The sequence below is a fragment of the Oncorhynchus keta genome, chromosome 17 (assembly GCF_023373465.1).
Source record: "Oncorhynchus keta strain PuntledgeMale-10-30-2019 chromosome 17, Oket_V2, whole genome shotgun sequence".
NCBI classification, from domain to species: domain Eukaryota; kingdom Metazoa; phylum Chordata; class Actinopteri; order Salmoniformes; family Salmonidae; genus Oncorhynchus; species Oncorhynchus keta.
Window position 1 is genome coordinate 32495490 of NC_068437.1, and position 15708 is coordinate 32511197.

The 15708-nt window shown below is 42.2% G+C and overlaps 1 pseudogene; it reads right to left on the bottom strand.

Moving 5' to 3' along the window:
* Positions 1–505: 505 nt before the first annotated feature.
* Positions 506–9755, bottom strand: LOC118395724 (E3 ubiquitin/ISG15 ligase TRIM25-like; annotated as a pseudogene).
* Positions 9756–15708: the final 5953 nt, after the last annotated feature.

Here is a 15708-nt window from a genome sequence, read left to right on the forward strand (position 1 = left end):
TGTTTTGCATAACCCGGTGCCCCAGGTAGGCAGCGTTTGTACATTTTAGACCAATCCATTGGTCCTTAGCCGAAATCTCCACCCACCTGGGGCACCGGGTTATGCAAAACACACTTGCCCAATGATGGAAATGTTACTAGTGACCAAAACAAGTGCATATCCACCACAGCCACTACTGCTGGAGGTGGGGCATGTGGTCTACATGTGCCTCTCCTCGTGTTACAGGTTTTTGAATGGAACTTCACTACAAGCTCACAAATCATTGGCTCACTTTAATTGGACCTCATTTTTTTCTTCACATTTTACAATGTTTCTCTAATACTTAGCTATTTATTTGCATGGTAGGTCATTAAATATGGATATGTTGGTCATCAGTTAAACAAGCACAGTGTTAATGTGCAGACTTTGTCTTTGGATTATTGAAGATCTTGTATTGTGACATTGATAAACTAACAACAATTCAACATAGAAATTACAAATATAACACTAAATATATGAACCAAAGTACCTCCATTTCAAGTTTATTCTACATCATTTAACACAAACATGATACAATACAATCAAGCAGTTATCTTCACGAAGGCACATAATCAATATACAGTATTAGTTTCATTACAAATATTTTCTAACGTCCAAAAAACACAGATTTCAGTTATAGTGAAACAGCCAAGCAACTTAATAATCAAGTATGTATAATTGACTACTACCCTCTCAGACTTCACCATTACTCCCTCCACCATTGAAGTGCACATATGACTCATTTGTTTACACTTTGTTTATACTTAATTTGCTTAAACATATTTGTTGATTGAACAATCTGTTTTGTTACATTTCATTTTGTGGTTTTCATATACATATTGTTGCTGTTGTGGTTTTCATATAAATCCTCTGGTTTCCAATGTCACCTGCAATGTATGTCTTTCACTAGTTTCTTTGTGTGTGAATAACTAAACTGTATAAGCTTATCATTGAATAGGTGTCAGTATCCTCACAGATGAGTCATCATAATACAACCCAAACGCTGTGTGAGTGTGGTCAGAACTCTGTGGAGGAGGGTCATTGTGTCAGAGACACTAAAAGGACAGAGTTCCTGCCCTGTGGTCCATGTACACTCCTACTCTGGAGGGGCAGGGGACAGCGATATCCATCATGTTTTGATTGTGCCAGAAAGTGTGAATGGGTGAGTTGCAGTTCAAACACCAGAACTGATAATTCCATCGAAAATCACTCTCATATTCCTCTCCATCCCTGCTGATGCTTTTGTATGAGACAGCTACTTCAACTCTCTCCCAGCTCCACTCTACTTCCCAGTAGCAGGCTCCAGACAGACCCTTTCAATGTCGATAAATCTGTCTGGATGGTAAGGATAGGACTGAGTCTCTTCTACATATCCCCTTTCTGTTCCCCTCAGACAGCCAGATGTACTCTGGCTGGGTCTGGATCCAAAGTGAGCTAGCAGGAGTCTGAGAAAAACATAAAACATAAAAATGTTTTATGAAATGCCGTTAGGTGTGTGGGTTTGTGTTTCTGTGATTGCTAGTAAATGGTCATGAGTATGCATACTTATGGGGTATATACACTGTACTGTATGTATATTTCGTAGTAGAATTAGAAAAAAAATGGTTACATTTCAAGAACTCTCTGGTATTGGGATCAGTAAGTGGAACAATGTAAACCTTTTTCACTAATGATGAAAAATAGTCATATTAATGGTCATTGTCCACAATTATCACTTGGTAACATGGTGTATATTTTTGTAAAAATATTCAATTTCTCAGATATATTTCTGTCAATATGTGTTCATCATTACCTGCTCCAGATATCTTCACCATGTTCTTTTTCATCAAGTTTTGGAGTGGCTTTTTCAGGTCAGAGACATATTTCTTCACACAATCATAAGATTTGACAGAGATGCTGGGTACGGCTTTAGATCCAGGAAGGACACAGAGAGACTGGAAACTACTGAGAGATAAATAAATGAAAGAAAAAGACTGAGAAGCAAAGGCATTTACAATCTAAAACTATTTGAGATCAGGGAAAATTAGACAGGTGTCGCATAAAATGACAACAATTCCACATGGTCTTTCAGAGGACAAGATGGAGCAAACACCATATTGCCTTACCTATCCAATCCTCTCTGATCTACACAAGCGCCTATGTATGGGATGATTTGGTATTCAGGGATCATGTGAGACTGCTCAGGACTGTACAGAACCAGTGATGTAACCTAGGTTGTCACCTGGAGGAAATGGATGTGGGCCTCTGTGTGAGAGAGCTGCTTTATATCAGCATCTCCTCCTCAGCTCAGCCACCTCCTGCTTCAGTTGCTCCAGGAGTCCTTCAGCCCAACTCACTTCAGCCTTCAGCTCTGTTCAGCTCCGTCACCTCAGAGTGCCTTGTTTTAATGGAGTGGATCAGCTCAGTAAAGATCCTCTCACTGTCCTCAACTGCTGCCTGTGCAAAGTTCTGTTAGGACACACAGAGAGCAGGGGGGTCCATTTGAACAGCCCATTCACCTAGCTCTCATCAGGATCCTAGACAGCCTGTAATATATAATCAGAAATTCAACCAGATAATCCAGGAAAGAGAGGAGATACAGGAGCTGAGACAGGCTGTGGACTATCTCAAGGTGAGTGTTATACCATAAGTACAGTACCAGTCAAAAGTTTGGACACACCTACTGTCATCAAGGCAATGGGTGGCGACTTTGAATAATCTCAAATATAAAATATATTTTGATTTGTTTAACACTTTTTTTGGTTAGTACATGATTCCATATGTGTTATTTCATAGTTTTGATGTCTTCACTATTATTCTACAATGTAGAAAAAAGTACAAATAAGGAAAAACCTTTGAATGAGTAGGTGTTTCCAAACTTTTGACTGGTACTGTATTTATGGTATAACACTCACCTTTAGATAGTCCACAGCCTGTCTCAGCTCCTGTATCTCCTCCTCTCTTTCCTGGATTATCTGGTTGAATTTCTGATGATTCTTCCCAATGTGTTTGTGCAGAGAAATACATCATACCACATTGAAACAAGTGTAGTGTCTAATACACCAAAAAGCCCTATGTGAACTTAATGAGAGACCATGTATAAATATAGTTTAGGCTGAAATTAAATAGTGTGGGGTGGCATGCTATCTGTTTAGATTATGTATACAGCTAGAAGATAGACACATTTTTGTAAATAGCCTGTGTGAGATGTTACAGTGGGGTTCCTATCCTTACCAGTTTCTCTATCTTTTCTGGTGTAGCTGAACCAGCATCATGGCCTTTATGTTCATGCATCGTACACAGATACAGCAGTAAATCTCTAGCAGTTTGTCATGATGAGATTATATTTTCTCCTGTAGTTGTGTCAATACTTTGACCAGTTTGTGCTTCTTAAAGGCAGGGGATCCATTGTGAGTTTGAGATGAGTCTCACAGTAAGAGGCCAGACACACCAGACAGGACTTGACTGCTTTGAGTTCTCCCAGTGCAGACGTCACACTCTACATTTCCAGGTCCAGTTTTACAGAGAGCTGGAGGAGCAGCTCGGGGTCCTGTTTTCTTTAGTTTTCCACCAATTCAGCCAGAAGAGTGTTTTTCTTCAGAACAGGCCTGGGAATTAAGCTGTCTTTACACAGGGGATAACTGTAGACAGCAATCGGGTCATCCTGATCCCATCATCCCTGAATACGGGTGGGTATAATTTGTGGAACGTTAAAACAGGAATCTGTTCCAAAAACTTCGTAAAGTCCACGGTTGCCAACAAATGCATACAAAGGCATCAACTCACCACGTAACGTAATTCTTAATGTTTGTCAATAGGCTACCAGAGTGAGGACAGACACTTTTTCGGAATAAACATGGTGAGTGAAAAACTTAATTAATTAGTCCACTACCTACCCGGTATCATATTCTGCCGCAATACAACTGTGTATGCGTTATTTGTTGGCAACCTTGCTATTTACGAAGTTTTTGGAACAGATTCCTGTTGAAACGTTCAAAAAAATTATACCCACCCAACAGCTGAACTGAACCCGATATTTTAAAAAGACCTACCTAAAACGTGTAGTTATTTAGTGCACCACCGATTAAAACCTGTTTCCAGTTTTAATGAGGAATTTGAAAAAATCACGACACTAACGGACAGTGTGTGTAGTAGAGTAACAAAGACCATATACGTTTCCTTATTTTCCTGTTTTGTCCGTGATGATAGGTACCAGGTCTGCCCAGAAGAGGGTGCAAGTGGTCTGTCACTGGACTGAGAATAGAGATGCCGAAATCTCACAACAAATCACTGTCTCATTTTTGACCATTTTTGACCATTTCGAATCCCACCATACCTTCTCCGCTGTGCAATCCGATTTCCGAGCTGGTCACGGGTGCACCACAGCCACGCTCAAGGTACTAAACGATATCATAACCGCCATCGATAAAAGACAGTACTGTGCAGCCATCTTCATCGACCTGGCCAAGGCTTTCGACTCTGTCAATCACCGTATTCTTATCGGCAGACTCAACAGCCTTGGTTTCTCAAATGACTGCCTCGCCTGGTTCACCAACTACTTATCAGACGGAGTTCAATGTGTCAAATCGGAGGGCCAGTTGTCCGGACCTCTGGCAGTCTCTATGGGGGTACCACAGGGTTCAAATCTTGGGCCGACTCTTTTCTCTGTATATATCAACAATGTCGCTCTTGCTGCGGGTGATTCCCTGATCCACCTCTACTCAGACAACACCATTCTGTATACCTCTGGCCCTTCTTTGGACACTGTGTTAACAAACCTCCACTGTGCCAGGCCCGCCACAGGAGTGCCAGGCCCGCCACAGGAGTCGCTAGTGTGCGATGAGACAAAGATATCCCTACCGGCCAAACCCTCCCTAACCCGGATGAAGCTAGGACCTCCCGGTCGCACCCGGGATGTCCTCAACTATGCAGTTTTAAGAAAAATAAGTGTTAAGTAAAGAATAGATAAGTAAAACAATAAAATAAATAACAAGTAATTAAAAAGAAGCAGTAAAATAACAAGGGGGGTACCGGTCCAGAGTCAATATGCGTGAGCACCGGTTAGTCAAGGTAATATAGGTAATATCTACATGTAGGTAGAGTTAAAGTGACTATGCATAGATAATAAACAGAGGATAGCAGCAGCGTAAAATAGGGGGGGCAATGCAAATAGTCTGGGTGGCCATTTGATTAGCTGTTCAGGAGTCTTATGGCTTGGGAGTATACGCTGTTAAGAAGCCTTTTACAGCTGCAACATCAAGAGCATCCTGACTGGTTGCATCACCGCCTGGTATGACAACTGGTTGGGCTCCGACCGCAAGGCACTACAGAGGGTAGTGCGTACGGCCCAGTTCATCACTGGGGCCAAGCTCCCTGCCATCCAGGACCTCTATACCAGGCGGGGTCAGAGGAAGGCCCTAAAAATTGTCAAAGACTCCAACCACTCTAGTCATAGACTATTCTCTTTGCTACCTCACAGCGAGTGGTACCGGAGCGCCAAGTCTAGGTCCAAGAAGCTTCTAAACATCTTCTATCCCCAAGCCATAAGACTCCTGATCAGCTAATCAAATGGCTACCCAGACTATTTGCATTGCCCCCCTCTCCCTATTTTACGCCACTGATACTCTCTGTTATTATCTATGCATAGTCACTTTAATAACTCTACCTACATGTAGATATTACCTCAATTACCTCGACAAACCGATAGCCTCCACATTGACTCTGTACCGGTACCCCCTGTATATAGCCTCCACATTGACTCTGTACCGGTACCCCCTGTATATAGCCTCCACATTGACTCTGTGCCGGTACCCCCTGTATATAGCCTCCACATTGACTCTGTACCGGTACCCCCTGTATATAGCCTCCACATTGACTCTGTACCGGTACCCCCTGTATATAGCCTCCACATTGACTCTGTACCGGTACCCCCTGTATATAGCCTCCACATTGACTCTGTACCGGTACTCCCTGTATATAGCCTCCACATTGACTCTGTACCGGTACCCCCTGTATATAGCCTCCACATTGACTCTGTACAGGTACCCCCTGTATATAGCGTCGCTGTTGTTATTTTATTGCTGCTCTTTAATTATTTGTTACTTTTATTTCTTATTTTTGTTAGGTTTTTTTCTTAACTGCATTGTTGATTAAGGGCTTGTAAGTAAGCATTTAACTGTAAGGTTTACACCTGTTATATTCGGCGCATGTGACAAATGCAATTTTATTTTATTTGATTCCAGTCTGTGTTAACAAAACAGTCCTGTAACTTAGTATCTGCTTCATCTAGTTTTTACTTGTAAGCAGGAATCAAGAGGATAGAATTATGGTTAGATTTGCCAAACGGAGGGAGATCTTTGTACGTGTGTGGAGTAAAGGTGGTCTAGAGTTTTCTTCCCTCTGATTGCACATTTAACATGCTGGCAGAAATGAGGTAAAATGGATTTAAGTTTCACTGCATTAAAGTCTCCGACCACTAGGAGCGCCACCTCTGGAGGAGTGTTTTCCTGTTTGCTTATGGCTGTATACAGCTCATTGAGTGCGGTTTTAGTGCTAGCCTCGGTTTGTGGTGGTATATAGACAGCTACGAAGAATATAGATGAAAACTCTCTTGGTAAATAGTGTGGTCAACAGCTTATCACGAGATAATCTACCTCAGGCGAGCAATACTTCAAAACTTCCTTAGATTTCATGTACCAGCTGTTGTTTACAAATATACATAGACCGCCACCCCTTGTCTTACCAGAGGCCGCTGTTCTATCCTACCGAAAAAGGTAAAAACCCATCTAGCTGTATGTTATTCATGTCGTCGTTCAGCCACGACTCTGTGAAACATAAGCTATTACAGTTTTTAATGTCCCGTTGGTAGGATATACGTGCTCGTAGCTCGTCTACTCATATTATCCCTTTTATTATTGGCTAATAGGACCGATGGTAAAGGCAGATTATCCACTCAACAATAGAAATTGGTTAGGGGACCATAAAACGGCAACCATCTCCTCCAGAGCCATTATTATATCATACCATAACACTTTTAACTTAGTTTGAGAAAAGTCAAGGGATTGGTTAAGAGATGGCTGAGTTATCGATAAATCAGGAAATCAGATTTTACGTGTAAATCCTCAGTGGCCTATCAACTTGTCATCGCGATCATGGATGTCCCTAAAATGAACTACACTGAATTTGGTATTGATTTCTCAAAAAACAGGGCAATTATTAACAACTTATTCTTTGCACATGTAACTAATGCTGAAAATCATCTTCCCGTCATGAACCATACGTCAGATTCCCTCCAGATGTTGTATGTAGACTCATGATTGCACATAAAGGAAGGTAGTTCCTACATGATAGAGTGCTTTCTTTGTTAACCAACTGATCTTGAGTCCTTTTTGTTATTGTGTGAAACCTGTTCATTGCTGCTCGCAGCTCTATTATTGAATGAGTTTCTGCATTGGGTTAGCTTCTGAATGTGGTCCATCCATGATGTTTTCTTCCAGATATTATCAGCAGGCAGACCTACACATTTGCCTTTACTGGCCTCTATAGGCCTATAGCCTTTATATATCCACAGTTTTAACGTTATACCTTTTGCCATTAGCATGTGTAGCCTGCATTTATCTGGGTTTATATTTCTCTGCTATTATTTACTTTTTCATATGCATGTTTATAATACAGATTTGTCACTGATCGTATGGAATGCATTCATACAACTGCCTGGTTCCTATTGAACCCTCTGTGGATCCTTAGCATTCAGCATTTAGTGGGTGGTTCAGAAGCTGACCACTCAGAACGTTTCCAGCTAGCTTTAATTTTTTATTTATTTTTTACAGTCAGTGAACATGAAGTATGTGTGTGCATGCGTGTTTGCACTTTACTCACATTCTCTCTGGTCTTTTGCTCAGATGGCCGAACAGTTGGAACAGACACCCATCATCAGTTGGCTACAACAACTTTTAGGAGGGCAACATCACTGAGTGATGGTAATTTAGCCATCAAATAGCACAAATTATTTAATATCTAGCAAAAACTATGAAAACAAAAAGTAAGACATTATTGCTTCCCAGATATCCTGTCAATTTCTTCCTTGCAGATGGCTTGCAGTCACTTTTTCAGTTCAGAGTCAAATTTCCTTGCATGCTAAAATGAGACTGAACCTTTATTTAACTAGGCAAGTCAGTGAAGAACACATTTTTATTTACAATGACGGCCTACCCACGTCAACCTGGACGCCGCCCTATGGGACTCGCAATCACGGCCAGTTGTGATGCAGCCTGGATTTGAACCAGGGACTCGAGTGATGCCTTTTGCACTGGGATGCAGTGCCTTAGACCGCTGAACCACTCGGGAGCTTAATGATAGTGGGTATAGCCTCAGATATAGGAGGGACACAGAGGGACTGGAAACTCTATGATATTGACAAAGACAAAGGTTGTTTTTTTAAGTATATTTCACTGAGAAAGAAGTCTAGAGATAGTCACTGGAAAGTCATTTGTGAGGGACATCTAGGATAGAGAAGTCACCTGGAGGAAATGGATGTGATCTGTGTGTGAAAGCTGCTCCAGCTCAGCATCTCTCTTCCTTAGCTCAGCCACCTCTGGCTCCAGTTGCTTCAGTCACATTTTAACCTGTCTCACATCAGCCTTCTCCTGGGTTCTGATCAGCTCCTTCACCTCGGAGCGCCTTCCATCAATGGAGCGAATCAGCTCAGTAAAGGTCCTCTCACTGTCTTCCAATTACGCCTGTGCAGAGCATTTTTACGACACAGAGAGGATGGGGTCGATTTCAACCCCCCTATTCACTCAGCTCTCGCCAGGACCCCAGACAGCCTGACTGTAATTTCACTATATATGGACCTAACATTCACCTTCAGAGAGACCACAGCCTGTCTCAGCTTCTGCATTTCCTTCTCTCTATCCTGGGTTTTCAGCTCAGATTTCTGCTGATTCTCCTCCAACTGCTTCTGCAAAGAAATGTATCATACCCATAGGATGATTCAATTGCTATCAGACAGGCTGCTGTGCATCTGACAAGGTAGTATCTGAATGTTGTCACTGTTTCATCTTGCTCCATCTCCTCCCATTGCCTTGCCATTGGAGTTTCTTCTTTATGTGAGAAATCTAGCTCTCTAGAGTAAAAGAGATGAACAAATGTTTATATGTAGATGTATGATATTTAACTGTTCCAATCCTTACCTGTTTCTCAGTCCTTTCAGCTACAACTGACACCGTATCATGCCCTTTATGTTCATCCATCACACACAGCAGACAGATACAGTGTTGATCGGTACAGCAGTAAACCTCCAGCAATTTATTGTGATGAGAGCAGATCTTCTGTAGTTGTCCAGTGGCTTCATGTTTTTTTCCCAGGTTGAGGTCATTATGACATTTCAGGTGAGACTCACAGTAAGAGGCTGGACACAGCAGACAGGACGTGACAGCTATGAGTTTTCTCCCAGTGCAGAGGTCACCCCACACCTAAAGGTCCATCTTATCAGAGATTAGGAGGAGCAGGTTGGAGTCCTGTCTTCAATTTCTCCACTAATTCAGTAGAGGATTTGTCCTCAGAACAAGTCTTGGGGTGAAGGTCTGTCTGCACAGGGGACAGCTGTAGACACCTTTCAGATCATCCTGATTCCAGCAGTCATTAATACAGTCCATACAGTAACTGTGTCCACAGGCAGTAGTCACTGGATCCTTCAGTAGGTCCAGACAGATTGAACAGGTAATCAAATCCTTATCTTCTAAAGTTGCCTCTGCCATGTTGATACACAGACTAACAGACTAAGCAGCAGAGTCTCAGAAATACGTTTAGTTTCCCTGTTTGTTCTGAGCAGTAGGAGTGGCTTCCACTGAACTTGAAACTTGGCTTTCTGCCTGGTTCAGTGTGAACTGAGATATCAGACCGTGTCTGGCTAGCAGAAGGCACATGTGGTCCATCACAACCAGAGAAAACCGGTTTATTGATACTGAAACATTTCAAGTTTTATGAGTCGTATGTACGGGATACACATGAAATGCTTACTTGCAGGTTCCTTCTCAACAATGCAACAACAATTATAAATAAAAAAGAAAGGATAAGAATACGAGCAAAGTAAATGGCTCAGTAGAATAGAATAAACATTTTAAGGAAGGCGCAATTTATAGATACACAATTTACAATATTTACATGTGTTTCGGGGAAGGGGGATTGGGGGGCAAGTGTTTAAATTGTGCAATATTTAGCAATCATTATAAGAGTCTGCTAGCAGCAGTTGTAAATGTGTGTGTGTGTGTGACAGTGTGTGTGTGTGTGTGTGTGTGTGTGTGTGTGTTTGAGTGAGTGTGTGCTAAGTTGCGGAGAATCAGAGCAGGTGGTCAGTCCAGTTCAAGTGTTCAGCAGTTTGATGGCTTGTAGATAGAAACTATCTCTGTTGGTATCAGACCTCATACTCAGATACCGTCTACCCGATGGTGAGAGAGTGAAAGGCTCGGGGCTGGGGTGTGTCTTCACATACCTGCCGGAGGACCTTGCGTTCATGGACAGAGCAATTCCACAACCAGGCCGTAATGCAACCAGGCAGGACGCTTCGATGGCGTAGCGACAGTATTTGGACGGACCCGGGGGACCCGGGGGACCCGGGGGGGACATGCTGAATTTCTTCATCCGCCATAGGATGTAGAGACGCTATTACATCCTCTTGACAAGAGTGGTGGTGCTATTGGTCCATGTCAAGTCCTCTGTGTCCACCGAGGAACTTAAAACCACTGACTCCCTCTACTGCAGTCCTGTTGATGTGGATTGGGGCATGTTCCCACCTCTGCTTCCTGAAGTCAACAATCAACTCAATATTGGGAAGGTGTTCTTATGTTCCTAATATTTTGTACCCTCACTGAATATGGACAGCATGTTATGTACTTTAGAAAGCAGCCCACAATCTGCACTGAGACTACACATTGGAACCGTAGCAAGACTGAGTTTGTTGTTAGACTTCATTAGGGCGGCAGGTAACCTAGCGGTTAAGAGCTTTGGGCCAGTAACTGAAAGGTCACTGGTAAGAATCCCCAAGCTGACTAAGTGAAAAATCTGCTAATGTGCCCTTGAGCAAGACAGTTAATTGCTCCTGTAGTCGCTCTGGATAAGAGTGTCTGTTAAATGACTAAAATGTTCCAAAAATTAAATTCAAATTCAATAACTTAGTAAGAGAACAAGTGGTCATCTCTACTGCCGCTGGCCTGGCAGACTTACTCAACACACATTTATATATTGTAAATAATGTCTGAGTGTTGGATTGTACCCCTGGCAATCTGTAAATAATGTCTGAGTGTTGGATTGTGCCCCTGGCTATCTGTAAATAATGTCTGAGTGTTGGATTGTGCCCCTGGCTATCTGTAAATAATGTCTGAGTGTTGGATTGTACCCCTGGCAATCTGTAAATAATGTCTGAGTGTTGGATTGTGCCCCTGGCTATCTGTAAATAATGTCTGAGTGTTGGATTGTACCCCTGGCTATCTGTAAATAATCTGAGTGTTGGATTGTACCCCTAAATCTGTAATATCTGAGTGTTGGATTGTGCCCCTGGCTATCTGTAAATAATGTCTGAGTGTTGGATTGTACCCCTGGCTATCTGTAAATAATATCTGAGTGTTGGATTGTGCCCCTGGCTATCTGTAAATAATGTCTGAGTGTTGGATTGTACCCCTGGCTATCTGTAAATAATGTCTGAGTGTTGGATTGTACCCCTGGCTATCTGTAAATAATGTCTGAGTGTTGGATTGTACCCCTGGCTATCTGTAAATAATGTCTGAGTGTTGGATTGTACCCCTGGCTATCTGTAAATAATGTCTGAGTGTTGGATTGTACCCCTGGCTATCTGTAAATAATGTCTGAGTGTTGGATTGTACCCCTGGCTATCTGTAAATAATGTCTGAGTGTTGGATTGTACCCCTGGCTATCTGTAAATAATGTCTGAGTGTTGGATTGTACCCCTGGCTATCTGTAAATAATGTCTGAGTGTTGGATTGTGCCCCTGGCTATCTGTAAATAATGTCTGAGTGTTGGATTGTACCCCTGGCTATCTGTAAATAATGTCTGAGTGTTGGATTGTACCCCTGGCTATCTGTAAATAATGTCTGAGTGTTGGATTGTACCCCTGGCTATCTGTAAATAATGTCTGAGTGTTGGATTGTACCCCTGGCTATCTGTAAATAATGTCTGAGTGTTGGATTGTACCCCTGGCTATCTGTAAATAATGTCTGAGTGTTGGATTGTACCCCTGGCTATCTGTAAATAATGTCTGAGTGTTGGATTGTACCCCTGGCTATCTGTAAATAATGTTTGAGTGTTGGATTGTGCCCCTGGCTATCTGTAAATAATGTCTGAGTGTTGGATTGTGCCCCTGGCTATCTGTAAATAATGTCTGAGTGTTGGATTGTGCCCCTGGCTATCTGTAAATAATGTCTGAGTGTTGGATTGTGCCCCTGGCTATCCATACAATTTTTAAACAAGAAGATGGTTACGTCTGCTTTGCTTCATTTAAGGAATTTTAAATTATTTATTATTTTACTTTTGATACTTAAGTATATTTGAGCAATTGCATTTATTTTTGATACTTAAGTATATTTAGTACTTTTAGACTTTTACTCAAGTAGTATTTTACTGGCTGACTCACTTTTACTTGACTAACTTTCTATTATTAAGGTATCTATACTTTTACTCAAGTATGACAATTGGGAACTTTTTCCACCACTGCTTATTCGTAACCTATGAAATGTGTACGTCTGCTGTACTGAATAAGACATGATTCTCTCTCAGCAGAATGCTGTCAAGAATGGTATTTATCTGTTTGACACTATCACAGTTCGTCTTGGCAGGTTTTCAATCCTCTCTCTTCGGTGTAGCAAAGGAAAAATGTTCAGTGTTTGTTTTCCTGACACACACACACACACGTACGCACGCACGCACGCACACACACACACACACACACACACACACACACACACACACACACACACACACACACACACACACACGCACACACACACACACACACACACACACACACACACACACACACACACACACACACACACACACACACACTAGCACGCAGCTGTAGCAGGTGTGGAGCAGCTGAAGAGATAAGCCATTTCATTATGGTATGCTGTAGGGCCCAGACCATGTTTATGGAGCATGGTGTAGTGGATTTTTCTCATTCAAGCAATTTTTGGATCCGTGTTGAAACGTATCTATAGCAGAACAGTAATGATCAAATGCTCAAATACATTCAGAGAACTTCTGATAATTTATTTGCCTTTGTACATGACTTGCATATCTTAAACCACCTTTTGCAAAACTTAAAATACAAATGTCATCAGTGAATTGTCACCCAGGAGGCCCATTATTTGCCATTTTGACGGTATAATATAGTATCGATGAATGTATTTATGTTTTGCAAAAGGCCACTGAGTTCTGTGTCTTGAAAATCGACAGCATTGTTCCAAAAAATACCTGTACGCGATTAATAAAAACTATAATAACTGGGTGGTTTATTTCTCTCCTCCATTCTTCCCTTCTTCAGTAATGATTAGCTGCTAGCTCCTAGGTCAGGCTAGCACCCCCAGCGGAAATGGGCCGGGGGTGTGTATTTGCGTCTCTGTGTGTATGTTATGCGTGTATGTGTACACAATCTGATCTCAGAGCTTTTTGTATTATTCTGTACATAAATCTGAGACACTCCATTTAATGTGATATGTTAGGTTGTGAGTTGGAATCTCATTATGAACAACTTTAGCATTTTAGCTAATTAGCAACTTTTCATCTACTTACTTCTTTTGAGCTACTTTGCAACTACTTAGCATGTTAGCTAACCCTTCTCTTAACCTTAACCCTTTTATCTAACCCTTCCCCTAACCCTATTCTTAACCCTTTAACCTAACCCCTAAACTTAACCCTAACCCCTTAACCCTAAGCCTAGCTAACATTAGCAAATTCGTAACATATCTAACATTTAGCAAATTGTAATTGTAATTCATAACATTCATTCACAATAATTCTAATTGTAATTCATAACATATCACATGGGTGGTGGACATCCACAACATAATACACACCATACAAAATGTAACATATCATACTAAATGTAGAGTCTTGGTTTACGTACAGAATAATACAAAATGCTCTGAGACCAGGTTGGTGTACAAGACTCCCCCCATATACAGGCCCCACCCTCATCAGGCACTCTACACCTATACAGTATACAGTACACACAACAGACCCTGACAGTTACATCAAACCAACTCTCTTTTTCACCCCCCCTCTCTTTCCTTCCTTCCCCCATCACTCCATCCCACACGCCTTCTCCCACCAACCACCTTCCCCCATATTTCCTTCCTCCTCCTCATCCCTTCTCCCCTAGCCACCCCTCCCCGAGGCTTCCAGATCTTTCTATATATTTCATTGTCCCTGACATCTGTTCTGCAGGCAGATTAATTGAGAGTAGCGTGTTGGATGAGACCCCCTAGGTAATAACTGAAGTCAGAGAATGAACTTTGAAGAATGACTGACTGGCACATTATGTTCACTGTCAATAATAGATCAGGGCCAACCCAGGTTAGACTGACTGTCTGTCAAACTGTCTGTCCGAATATGCTTGGCTGTACACAAATAGACGTTGATTGAGTTCTAGAAAAGCAAAACTGTGGATAAATGTGGCCATGAGCAAACTAGTATTTGGTGGTGTAGGAGTTTCTATATCACTTTGTTTCTGCAGTGTTATTTTACCCTGTTTAGGAGAGGAGGTCTGACATGGTCATCAATTTCTCTCCTCCCTTTCTCTCTTTCTTCCTCTGACTCTCCGAAAGTGAAGTGATTAATGTCTCTCCAGGGACAGAGGGAGAGCAGTAATAGAGCCCAGTTCAGAGGTCACAGGCTCAGGTCAAAGGTTAGGGGTCAGTGGTCAGGGTGCTGAGTTAAGTTCAAAAGCCACTTGGGGAGCATTGTTGATGTGATACATTATATAGTAGTGACTCTTGTGTTTCCAGTCTGCACAGTGAATGGTGGTCAGGACAGGAAGAGACAAAATGGCTGACAAGGTGAGACAGGGAGAGGCAGAGAAATAAAGAGAGATAATTATAAAAAGACAGAGAGTGATATGGCCATTGGCTCCGCAGTGATACACCATCTGGATAAACAGAGCAGGGCCAAAGACACACACACACACACACACACACACACACACACACACACACACACACACACACACACACACACACACACACACACACACTCACACTCACACACACAGTAGGCTAATTTCATGTTCAGTTTGACTGTGGCTCTGCTCACACGTTTGGACAGACAGATGTACAGATGGTAGAGAAGGGGGGAAAGAGAGAAGGAGAGAAAGAGAGCGAGAAGAGGAGGAGAGAGTGGGATAGACAGATAGAGAGGGAGAGATGGATAGAAAGTCTAAGAAAATTCTCACTACAAGAGATTCTCTAGATGTTTTGAGAAAATACCCTCTGCTAGCAGCCAGGTCTCTCAGGATCCAAGGCGAGATTCGACGTATGTGCAGGTACCCTGGACGTCTGGAGATGACTTAAAAAATGTCCACTAGGGGCAACGGAGAGCCCTATTATCAGGCGGTTTGCTAGGGCGTTGTGGACAGGGATGGTGGATGGGCATAAGCTGTGAGCTGCGGCTCCGAGAATCGCGTGTTCAATCCCAGTGATAGGC